The sequence below is a fragment of the Pinus tabuliformis genome, chromosome 5_2 (genome assembly GCF_031772625.1).
Source record: "Pinus tabuliformis cultivar Carrire ecotype Pingquan chromosome 5_2, CPIR1, whole genome shotgun sequence".
Classification (NCBI taxonomy): domain Eukaryota; kingdom Viridiplantae; phylum Streptophyta; class Pinopsida; order Pinales; family Pinaceae; genus Pinus; species Pinus tabuliformis.
Window position 1 is genome coordinate 781,635,772 of NC_142306.1, and position 13,716 is coordinate 781,649,487.

Here is a 13,716-nt window from a genome sequence, read left to right on the forward strand (position 1 = left end):
CCTTGCAAACCTACAGGATTCCCCTTGCAAACTGAGGTAAATGAGTGGAAAAATGGAGGGAATGATGGAATGATGAAGGATAATAAATGGAGAAATAAAAACATGAGATGGATAGGTCCCCTTTGATTCTCTCTTTTTTCTCTGATCCTCCTCTTGCTAACCTGCAAACAATATTTTCAAAGTTTTCTTTCCTCTCTTTTTTCTTTTTTTTTTCTTTTTTTCTTTCTTTCTTTTTGAAGGAAACTAGTCTGCCTCCAAGAGGTTTTCATCCTATATACTTGTCCTCGGTGCCTTAAAAGAGGTTTTCACCTGGAGATATTTTTATTTCTCTTTTTTTTCTTTTTTTCTTTTGACACCATTGGGCTACCTCAAGAGGTTTTCAAGCCAACAGTGGAACTCAGGTGCCTCATGGAGGTTTTCACCTGAGTCTCCTTACCCTGGGTGCCTCAAAAGAGGTTTTCACCCAGAGATATTTTTATTTCTCTTTTTTTTTTTGACACCATTGGGCTACCTCAAGAGGTTTTCAACCCAACATCAGGACTGAGGTGCCTCATGACAGTTTTCACCTGAGTCTCCCTTTTTTTTTTGAGTGACTTGATGAGGTAGGAGTTGAGACTTGCTCCACCACCATGACTGTTTTTCTGATACCATCAATGAACTCTTGCTTTGACAATGGCTTCTTGTAAACCTTCAATATGTGCCCATTAACAAGTAAAGGAATAGCCTCTACATCTATAGTTCTAATATGTACTGAACCATTATCATGACATCTCTCTATGACATAAGGCCCTAACCATATAGTCCTTAACTTGCCCTTAAAGTATTTATATTTGGAACCATATAACAAAGCCCAATCACCTTCTTGAAATTGTTTGTCCTTGATTTTCTTGTCATGCCAAATCTTCCTCTGAATTTGAGTCACCTCTGTGTGCAGGAGGGCCTGCATTCTAAACTCATCTAACCCATTCAAGTGGAGAAATCTCTTTTTTTATGCACTGTTGAGATCCATATCTAGTTGGGATGCTATCCTGAATGTAATGTACTCAAATTCAATGGACAGCAGGGCCTTCTTCCCATAGACAAACTCATAGGGTGTGAATCGAATGGTGGTCTTATAGGTGGTATTGTAGGCCCAGGTGGCCTCAACCTATCTATCTACCCAATATTTTCTGCTGATGCTAACCACTTTAGTCAGAATTCCCTCCAATGCTCTGTTGCTCACGTCCACTTTCCCATTAGCATGTGGGTGATAGGGAGTAGAGGTTCTATGCTTGATCTTGTGTTGGCTTAACAAGTCATCAATCATGTTGGATGTAAATTGGCTGCCTCAATCAGTGACCAGTTCTCTAGGGTATCCAAACTTGTAAAATACATTTTCCCTTAAGAACTCAGCCACCTTCTCCTTTGTTGCTTCCTTGATTGCCTTGGTTTTAGCCCACTTGGTCAAATAGTTAGTGCACACAATGATGTACTAATTTTGCTTGGATGGAGGGTAAATCGGTCTAATGAAATCCATCCCCAAATTGTCAAATGGCTCGAAAGTCACTTGAGGTTGTAGAGGAATTTAATCCCTTGGAGTAGGCTTTCCCATCCTTTGGCACTGATCACAGTGACTTGTATACGTTCTCACATCCTGATGAAGAGTGGGCCAATATTAACCAGCTTGTAACTCCTTGAATGTTTTCCTCTTAGCTACAAAATGACCTCCACAAGGCCCATCATGATAGGTCAGAGGGATGTCAAAGACTTCCTCCTCACTGACACATCTTCTCAGAATCTGATCCAGGCCTAGTTTGAAGAGGTTTCCCAATCCAAGTGAATGGGGCGCTCTTCCTCATAATTTTTCTTTTCTCTTTGGAGGACAAATTCGATGGGAACTGTGCAGACACCAAGTAGTTTTCTATATAGGCAAACCATGGAGAGCGAACTGAAATGGCAAATAAGTGTTCATCCGGTAACTGATCATCAACCATTCCTTCCTCCCCTGCAAGCAAATTTAATATGGACAAAACATATACAACAACATTTTCCTTGCTAGGCTTATCAACAATAGTGACATCAAACTGTTGTAATAAAAGTAACCATCTAATAATCTGGGCATTCACATCAGGTTTATTCATTAAATATTTAATTGCAGCATGGTCAGTATGTACGAATGTTTGATAACATGTAATGTAATTCCTAAATTTGTTCAATGAATGCACAATGGCTAGGAGCTCCTTTTTGGTCATTGTGTAGTTGAGTTCAGCCTTTGACAAACTCTTATTGATAAAGTAAATGACATAAGGCAATTTGTCATCTATCTGGCCTAGAGCTATGTTAATGGTGTTGGACCCGCAAACATGTCAAGGGGATCTCCCCGGTAAGAAGTCTTAATTAGACCTTAGACCATTTGGTGTAGGAGTCCCAACAGTGGGTTGTAAGGTAATGCCTTGACCACCATGTCGCATTGAGGCAAGTAAGATAACTCTGTCAATAGAAAGGGTGTGACTAATTCAGAGATTCAAGGAATGTGTATGAGAGGTTCCAACACTTCGAAGGGAGAGGAATGTGAAGGTGGGTTCTAGGTTGAAAGGGATCAGTCCCAACTCAACTAGGAACACACCACACAAAGGGCATGCACAGCGTTCGGTGGAGCAGTCCACTCGAATGCAGTAGTCACAACATATAAGGTAAGATAACATGAACAACATTCATGGATTAGTCCAAGACGAGTGTGACGGTTGATAAAGCAAGGTTCATAAGAAAGGTCTTTCTGATGTCCAGCAGAGAAATTGACATGGATGGTGACAACATTAACAACATATGCAACACATTAAGAACAAGATTCATATAATTGCATACAAATCAGTTCATATACAAGTATGTAAGTTAAACAACATATATCATTAAGGAAACCATAATAGTCCAACTACAACAACAACATATGCATGAAAATGTGCTAGCTCTTATTATTAAAGAAGTGTAAGTCATAATCATATAATACACCATGTAAACCTGCTAGCCCCAACAGTGGGACGTTACAGCCACATCCTCCTACTCCTCCAAAGATATGTACTAGCTCCGTGTAGTGGAGAAGCCAAGGCACATTATAATACTATCCAAGCCTTCTTCAAGATAGTCTTAGTAGAATCTTGGCTGACCAAAATCCTATATAATGAGTTATGAGGGACTATTTATAGCAAAGGGTGGGGTGACCCTTGACATCCCCCTTTGTGACTGATCAACTACCCTCATGACTCTTTACCTACTCTATGACTATTACATTTACTCTTGACACTTGAATTACACTTGACATGACTCAACATTACAATGCACATGTACCCATGTGAACAAAGGCTTGAACAAGCCAAACTAGACACTACTCTAACTTAGAAAACTATAGAAGTCCAACTGCTCGACATCCTCATGCTAATCAACCATAAAATATTGTTGCCAAGATTGTTAGTCTTTGATAGTGTCTGTGTGTTCCATTGTGACATTCGTCTGGAACCTGAACCTTGCCTCCATGTCATTTGGGTACACTGCTTGGGCTCCTCTGTCAAACTCATCTTAAAGAATGCACAACATTTTGTTGAATGTGGTTGGACCAGCAACATACTTGTGCATGATGTCTGCACTGATAGGCAAGTCTGGACTAGTAGTGACACGCATCAACTCATCGAAGTATGAGTCAAGCTCATGTTGGATGTGCTTCTTGGTCTTCACTTGGGTGAGAGTCCCAAGTGATGGAATCACATGTGTGTGCACCACAACCTCCATGCTCTTGAATACTCATGCATGGGAAGCCTGTATGCCAGTGATCAATTTTAGTAGGTCTTCATAGTTCCAGATCTGACTCCGGATACATGCTTGCAGCTTCACTACATTGGCCTTCATCATCTTTGGAAAATAAAGTGGGGCTCCTTTATACTTCATCGTCTATGCTTGCATGCTATCAACGACATCATATATGTTATTTAAAATGAGAGCTCTTCTCACACATGGATGCTTCTGTCCATGAAGATGAATGACTGATTGATGCACAGTGCCGAACTTGGAGTACAACACTCACATAACCATGTCCAAGGAAAAAACTTCCTCTAGTATTTCCTTCTTCAGTTCAGCTCAAGCAGACATTGTCACCAAGTCTCCTCCCTGCTTGGCCACCTGTAGTTCCTTCGCCATTTGCTCATTCTCAGCTATGAGGAAGTGAACACTGGAGCTAGTGGCTTTGATATACACTCTAGTAGCATCGACCAAAGTAGTTGGGTCCTTGTGCACATCAGTCACGATCACTTGTTCTTCAACTTGCGCAGGGGATGTTCAGTCCTCCGGAGTTGGTACTCTATCAGGGTGCATAAATCTATGTTGAGATTCATCAAAGGAGTTGTCATGCATCTCTGCTTCTAGTTGATCACCAAGGATCTCAGTTCATCCTTGGTCGTTCGAGACTTGCTCATAATCTAGATGCATGGAAGCAGGCGAGCTGACCTCTTTATGGTGAGGCATGAGGTCAGTATCTTGTTCCAATTGTTCAAAATCATTTTCTGTCTCATGAGCAAAGTCTTGCTGCTATGAGGGTTCACCCTATTTGCTTGATGCCAGTTTTTTAGAAGAATCAACTACTTGTATGGGCATTGCTTCGTATGTCTGCACGCGATGCACCCCCTGCTGAATCTACTACTGCTGCGCTTCCTTCTCATGTTGGCGCAACTCTTGTTCCTTCTGGAATTTGTCCCTTAGCTCATGCAACTCCTTCTTTGCTTCTTCCATTCTCTTCTAATCCCTATGCCTTCATGTGATTCATTTGTCGCGCTGTTGCCTCTTTTGTTGAATAGCCATAATTGCTATTTCTACAAGTGGATCTTCTCTAAACTTGCAACTTTGTTCCTCCTCCATGTAGTCGACAATCTTTCTCTTCCCCCTGTCATGCATAGGTATGCTTCGCTCTACTGCCTCTTCTGTTGCTGCTACTATTGCTACTATTGGTGTTCTCCATGGTGCTGCTTCATGCTTCCATGCTAACCATTCTATGGAAAAACCAACCTATTCATTGGGACTGGAGTGATGGTAGCAATACCTCCATGAGTCTTCCTTGACCAAATGAAATTCCCCATGCATCCAATTGAACTTAACTCTCATGCAGTGATCCTTCACAATGTAATGTGGGTCATACGGGTTGAAGCTTTTGAGGTCGAACAGGTACTTCCTCATTTGTTCAACTTCAACATCTGCTTTCTTGACGCTCCAGATCTCGTATAACCCAATCTGCAACAGAAGAGTGGGCCAAGGTGCCTTCTTCTTCCATGGTAGCCTAACAATTAATCCTACTGAGATATGATACACTACTTCCTGCATGACAAGCATGTCCGAAGAAAACTTTGGCAGAACATGTGGAGGCTTCTCCGCACTGAACACTCGGATGAACATGCCATCTGGTGAGGCATACCAATATGCAATGACTAACAATTCCTTCATCTCTTCTTTTGGCATGTAGGGCTATTGGGCATGGAATCCCCCCAAGGCATGTTTAGGGGCTTAAAGCCCAATTTTTGACTCGATATTGTTGTAAATACTTTGTGAATTGCGGGCGTGGAGCACGAAATGTATGATATAGTCACAGGGTTTTTCGCCCTAGTCTTGTAAAGTAATGTTGGCCTACCCATGGTCCGTGGACCATGGGATTGTATAAATAGAGTGAGGCTCTAAGTGTAAAAGAAAGAAATAAATGAAGGAAGATGAGAAGAGAAGATAGAGTCTAAGTGACTAAGTGTGTCTTGGGTCGTAGGGTAGGAGAAGGCTCTGAGGTTGAGTGCGCAGAGGCCTAGTTGTCCGTAGCTGAGTGCGCGGACCCCTGTAGCTGAGTGTGTAGGGTGGAGTCAAGTATGTAACCAAAGAAGAGATTAATAAAGAGAAGTTTTATCATAATTCTATGTAATTGTTCCTGGGTTAATGCATGTTTTATGTAAATTGCAAATATACTGTTCATTTACTACACACACCTGTATGAATGATTTATGTTGTTAAGTATAAATTAAAACACACCAGTAGGCTAAGTTAAATATCAGTGAAGTATTGGGTAATAATGCAAAAGTGCAGTATTCAGCCCTTGAGTAGGGCTGTGCGAAGGCAGCATCTCAAGCTGCGAGGTACAGGAAAGTGCGCATAGCAACATGCGTGCAAGGTCAAATCACGGACCACTTGAACTCATCAGACATCTCCAGGGTGTGGAAACCTAGTTCTAGCAGCCTGTCATACTACCTCAGGTGAGACCTTAGTCCATGCTCCACAGAATGTTGCCGAAGGGGCCAATAGTACCGGGATTTGTTTGGCTAAATCAACTATGAACTTAGGTCAGGCCCCAATAAGCCAACAAATGGTTTCGTTGTCAACACTGACATCTGCATAAGAGATGTCTAATGTCGTGTCACTAGAATCTGACAAAGAAAGAAATTGGAGAGTCACTAAACAGAAAGATTCACGAGTTTGCGGAGTAGGAAAATAGGAATCCGCGAGTATCGAAGGAACAGTGGTTAGAGCATTACTTATATATGGAATTTCACAAAATTTTCTTTGCATCCTTCCCCTCCGAGTTGTAAGAGTGGATCACGAAGCTAGCAGACAATTAGGGAAGGTGTAGGCTCGACAAACCTATTGTGTGGACTCCAAAGTTGGTGCGTAGACAAGAAGCATTGGAAGATAAGATCGTGCGTGTTGTGGACCATTGGCTTGATCAAATTATAGGAGGGTTTATCACCGAATTCGTGGTAGATACTTTAGTCAGCTATAGCGAGGCAGAATGACGCTTCCTCAAAGGACCGCGAGGTAAGTATGTTAAATATTTGAACACTTGGATTAAGATGCTACTATGTGAAGAGTGGGTTATGTGAATAAATTGATGTTTGGGGCTATGCGAAGTGAGAGGATCTACATAAACAAAGGTAGCGAAGAATTAGAGACTAGTCCCTTGATTTAGCCTCTGGGGGAGAGCGAGGAGGAGCCCGCAAAAGTTTCACCAAGAAGTTTGATCAGCCTGATAAGATAGTGAATCCCGCGCATACCACCCCCACCTACCCCACCACTAGTCTCACCATCTTCACCCCCATCTTCGCCCACAGCACCTCTGCCACCACCATAGTTCAATATGGCAAGCACAATAAAATTATCAGTGCTCAAAGGGGTAGGGAATGAAGATCAGGACCAATTTTGGTTCATCGTAAAAGTTGTATGGGAAGCACAGGGAGTCACGGATGACAACATAAAGAAAGCAATGTTGGTCAGCGGTTCCAGGATCGTGCACTGACGTGGTACATTAAGCATTCCAATGACAATCCAAATGTAGGAATCATGGATATCCAAGCTACACTAAATAAGGAATTTAGCATGCCAAAATTAGAGACAGAGTCAATTATTGGATTTAAGGAAATCGCGATGCTTCCAGGCGAGACCCCTTGGGAGCTAGATCAGAGACTGAAGTGTATGATTCATGAAGCCAACATGACCTTGATGGATGGGAAACACCACACATGGTTTGTAGCATCACTAATGCCGCATCTAAGGACCACGTTGTCACAACATAAGCTATCCACTCATGCTGATGCCTTGGAGATCGCGATGAGACTGCACGAGACCTCGATAAAAGATCCTAACTTGGGGGTCCAACAGATCCACGCACAGTTGAAGAACTTGTTTCTTGAGATGTAGAGTATGAAATAAGATAGGATAGCTCATTGAGAAGCACATAAGGAGGTATGGTGCATAAAGTGCAAAGGCAAGGACATGACAAGGACCATTGTCTAGTCATCACGAACTACCTAGCAGAAGGAGGGCTGATGCCATTGAGACCGGAGGCACAAGGAGGATTGAGCGCGGCACCTCCATTATGGTGCGTGATTTGTCAGATAGGAGGGAAGCATGCCACACATAACTGCCATCTATTACAAAAGTATATGTAGACATCCCAACAGTTGTTCTGTAATTTATGCAGGTCAATAGGCAATGATGAGCGTACCTGTAGAAGTTATGAATTGATGATGGATCGGACTCCTACCTATAGAGTTCAAACCAAAAAATGAGTCCTCGATCAAAATGCAGGGATGGTGTGCACTAGATTTTAGGGGCGTGGACGAGGTCGAGGTGCAATGGGACCAGGAAGGGGTCGCGGATGGCTGATCTGTTACAATAGCATAGGACCAGGGCATTATGCCCACGATTGTACAAATATGATGAGAGCATCATGTTTATATTGTATGTAGTTTGATCATGAGACATAGGACTGTTGCACACTAATAGCAAGATTGCACGATAAAGGACCACTTCAACGTCCCCTAACTTAGAACCTGCAAATGATGAGGTCTGAGCCACGTGAGGAGGACCCGAATGTAAACATCGTGCTCTGAAGCAGTATCACGATAGGAGATGACAAAGGTAAGCAGCCCAAAGAGAGTGCCTGGGTTCACAAGGCTCCAACAAAGGAGCCATAATTCGATTTGGAGAGTGCGAAGGAGAAATTTATGGAAGCTAAGAAGAGCTTCATGGAGGCCTCCACTTCAGGTAGTAAAGACAAACTAGAAGTCAAGATGGACCCATCAATGCTCGCTAACTTTTTGGAGACATGCATGAAGCTACTACACAACAGCAAAGCAGTGAAGGGACAGCAAGAACTCATCACTAGATGTGCTAGACCAAGAGAACCACGTGTAGTTCGGAAGCACGGAAAGCACACAACATGAACAGGAAGGGAGATGATATTGACTGTGCAAATTGGCGAATATGAAATGGATCAAGTGATTTTGGATCTAGGATCGGACACAAACATCCTGCCAAAGCAGACGTGGGAGCGGATGGGTAGGCCCATGTTGCAATGGTCTCCTATTCAACTGCGAATGGCAAACCAGCAAAAGATATTAATGAGGGGAAGATTGTAGGGAATAATGGTAGATATCAAAGGTGCGAGCGCGCTTGCAGATTTCAATGTGATAGAGATTGTTGATGACAACAATCCCTATCCCGCGCTCCTAAGAATAGACTGGGCCACTAACATGAATGGAGTAATAAATCTAAAGAAGTGGAAGATGGTTTTTGAGAAAAGCTCACTACGCGTAGTGGTTACTTTAGACCCCGTGGAAGAATCGCGCTACATAGAGCCAGTGTGCAACTGTGATAGCGACAATGATCTAGACTGTATCTACAAGATAACTACGTGAGAGCAGGATTGGGTGAATCCAACAGTGAATGGTAGGATTTTGTGGGAGCACAAAAGCTCCTGCACCTCAAATTTGGACAAGGAAATAGAACGATGGAAGAACCGATTAGATGAGGTAACCACACTCAACTGCAACATGATGATAAGGTTAATGCGTTGTGTAGCAACGGAAGCAAGAAATATTCCTATGTATGATGGGTTGAGCGAGGTAGATGATATCCTTAACAAATTTGAAAAATAAGTATCTTAACAACAGTGTTTCGATGCTCTGAAATGGGCACTGCGCGCTACGCCTGCAAGGTGGTGGGGTATGCACCAACAGCATTTTGAGGACCGGTGCAAATGTAGAAGGATGATGTGCTTACGGTTTGGGAAACCTCAGATGTAGCTAACGGACAAGTATGATGGATGGGATGATCCACATGCACACCTTGCGAAATGGACCGAGGTCTATGGGGAAGAGCCACAACCTGAGTGGGTGCATCTGTTCTATCGTACCCTGGATATCATTCCCATGAATTGGTATACTGAGATAGAGCTCTGCTATGGCACGAGTGAATGGGATATCTTGCATGAAGGATTCTTATTAACCTTCATGTTTCAGGACCATTTGTGGGATACTGTTGATGATGCGCTACAAGCAGCTATCTTCAAAATACCCCAAGAACTAATGGAAGTGCTTTAGCCAGAATTAACAACCTAGCTGAGCTACGTAATGGAGTGTTACAACGGAAATATTGAGGAGGATGATGAGGTTCCACAAAAAATTAACATTCTAGAGACTGAAGGCTATCGTGAGGTTCAAGGACCATTGATCGAAGATCCTGACATCACCGCGCTACTAAAAACAAAGCAGGTAAACATTGGGACGGAGACTGAACCAAAATATGCAACACTCAGTGATTATTGGGATGATGCCATGGTGGATAAGGTCGCTAAGTTACTTCGCGAGTACCAAGGCTTATTCCTGACCAAGATTATAGACTTAAAAGGGATCGTTGGCGACTTAGGTATGATGAAGATCACCCTAAAACCTGACGCGAAGCCAGTTAAGCAGAGGCCTTACTGCTTGAATCTGAAGTATAAGGACAAGGTCCATGTAGAACTAGAAGAAATGCTTGCAGTTGGAATTGTTGAACCGGTGGAAGAATCTGACTAAGTGAGCCCTATGGTAGTATAGGAAAAAAAAGTAGAAGGGTGAGATACGAATATGCGTGGACCTCAGGAAGTTCAATGACGCCTGTGTACATGACCCATTCCCGACACCGTTCATAGATGAAGTATTGGAAAATGTTTGCAGACAAGATGCGTACTCTTTCACGGACGTGTTCTCAGGGTACCACTAGATCAAAATTGCGCTGGAAGACAGGAGAAAGATGACCTTCATAGTGGAATGGGGCTGCTTTTAGTACACCATTATGCTGTTTGGGTTGAAGAACGCGCTAGCCATATTTTCGCGCATTGTTGTTGCCGCATTCAAAGAATACATCCACAAGTTCCTAGAGGTCTATCTAGATGATTGGACTATCTCTGGATTGGTTAAGCACCATGTAGCAAGCTTACACTTGATGCTGGATACTTGCCGATGATAGCATATTGCGTTGAACCTTAAGAAGTAAACATTCTTTGTTCCCTTTGGAAACCTGTTTGGATGTGTGGCCTGCAAATAAAGATTGATGGTGGACCCTACAAAGATTGTAGTGATACTAAATTTGGAAGCACCACGAAGTGTTAAATAGCTGCGTGCTACCTTGGGACACACATGGTACTACAGCAATTTCATCAAAAGCCATGCCCAAATCACTGCACTGATGGAGAAACTATTGAGAAAAGATGTCAAATTTTGCTGGAGTTATGATTACATGAAGAGCCTGGATGTCCTAAAGGGGAAATTGGCCTCCGCTCGCATCCTGGTCTTCCCAAAATGGGATGTGGAGTTTCTTGTCCATATTGATGCATCGTGTATCGCACTGGGAGAAATGCTCACAAAAGAAGGCAGAGAAGGTTTGGATCACCCTATTGCATTTGCAAGTCGTAGATTGTCCAAAGCCAAGAAAAAATATTGCACAACCGAGCACAAGGGGTTGGTGATGGTGTACGCACTCCAAAAATACCGACACTATTTGCTAGGAGGACATTTCAAAATGTATAGAGACCATTCCGTGCTAAAATACTTGGTTAATAAGCCTGTGTTGGGGGGCGCATATGTCGGTGGCTCTTATTGTTCCAAGAATATGACTTTGAGGTCATGGTAAAACCTGGACACCTGAACGTAGGACCAGATCACTTGTCGTGTATTGAGACAAGCGAGGAACCTACTAGTTTGGAGGAAGGATTAGCTAACACACAGCTCTTTGTTATACGCATCGTGGATGAGCACTTTGAAGATATAATCCACTTTTTGACAACAGGGATCATGTCGAAGGAATACTCCATCCAATATAAGAAGGAATTGGTGGTGCACACAACAAACTTTTCTATCATCGCAGGGCACTTATACAAAATGGGAAATGATGAGATATTGCAAAGGTAAGTTCCTGAATTTGAACAAAGTTAGATCCTCACAGAAGCACATGGGGGTGCTGTAAGAGGACACTATGCAGGACGAGTGACCACACAAAAGATTCTTCGCGCAGGGTTGTGGTGGCCAACCCTTCACTAGGATTCAAAAGCACATTGTAAGGCCTGTGATATATGTCAAAGAATCAGAAAATCATCGTGGAGGGACAAGATGTCGTTGAATCCACCAATGAATCTGCAGCCATTCGAGAAATGGACAATCGACTTTGTGGGACCCATCAAACCTCAGGGAAAAATGCAGGCGCGCTACATCATCACTGCAATGGAGTACTTGACACGATGGGCGGAAGCATAGCCGGTAAAAGACTGCACGGCCACTATAGTTGCGAAGTTTTTGTTTGAACATGTGTTGACCTAATTGGGATGTCCGAAGATCTTAATGAGTGATCACGGTACACATTTCCTGAATGAAACAACTAGCACGCTCATAGAAGAGTTCGAGATGTGTCATCAGAAAAGCACACTGTATCACCCACAAGCCAATGGGATAGTAGAAGTGTTTAACAAAATACTGGAGACTACACTAACTAAAGTGTGCAACACACAGTGAATTGATTGGGACCTATGCATACCTGCAGTACTATGGGCTTATAGGACAACGTGCAAGAAACTGACAGGACAAACACCCTTCTAGTTAGTTTATAGCATGGAAGCTATCATGCCAATGGAGTATATTGTACTTAATCTACGAATAGCCACGCTCACAGGTATGACAGACCTTGAAGCTTCGGAAGAAAGGCTCGTGCAATTGGAAGAACTTGAGGAAGAATGGTTCTTGGCTAGTTTTCATTAGTAGGTACAAAAGCAACGTGAAAAGGCCTAGCACGATGGCCATATTAAGTTACACACCTTCAAGGTAAATGATTTAGCGCTACTATATGACAATAAGTTTGAAAAATTCCCAGGAAAGTTAAAAATGCATTGGCTGGGACCATATGTGGTTAAGGAGGTCACAGAGAGAGGCGCAGTATAGCTGGTCAAACTAAATGGAAAACATTTCCCAGGCAAGGTGAATGGCAGCCACTTGAAGCATTAAACGGGTGGGTTGGCTATCTGAATAGCCGGTAGAAGAATAATATTCACACTCCAAGGAATCAGACAAAGGTGCAGGACTATAAACATATGCAGTAGATACCAATATAGATGTATGGCAACAGTTCAGACACAGAAGTCTCAGAACATTGGATGCAGCAGATCCAGCAAGCAGTAGCTCAGTGCATTACTGACCTCAGCACAATTCGAGAACAACTGGAGGGAATTTGCACCAAGATCGCCATGCTGACCGAGTGACTCGAGTGTGAGTCATGATGTTTGTGCTGGGGGCCTGTTGGGCATGGAATCCCCCCAAGGCATGTTTTTGGGCTCAAAGACCAAGTTTTGACTCGATATTGTTGTAAAGACTCCACAAATTGTGGGCATAGAGTGAAAAATGTATGATAGAGTCATAGGGTTGTCCACCCTAGTCTTGTAAAGTAATGTTGGACTACCCATGGTCCGCAGACCATGGGATTGTATAAATAGAGTGAGTCTCTAAGTGTAAAATAAAGAAATGAATGAAGGAAGAAGAGAAGAGAAGATAGAGTCTAAGTGACTAAGAATGTCTTAGGTCGTAGGGTAGGAGAAGGCTCTGCAGTTGAGTGCGTAGAGGCCTAGTAGTCCATAGTTGAGTTGGTAGACCCCTGCAGCTGAGTGCACAGGGCAGAGTCAAGTCTATAACTGAAGAAGAGATAAAGAAAGAGAATTTTTATCATAATTTTGTGTAATTGTTCCTGGGTTAATGCATGTTTTATGTAAATTGCAAATATATTGTTCATTTACTGCGTGCACCTGTATGAATGATATATGTTGTTAAGTATAGATTAAAACACACAAGTAGGCTAAGTTAAATATTAGTGAAATCTTGGGGAATAATGCAGAAGGGCAGTGTTTAGCCCTTGAGTAGGGCTGCG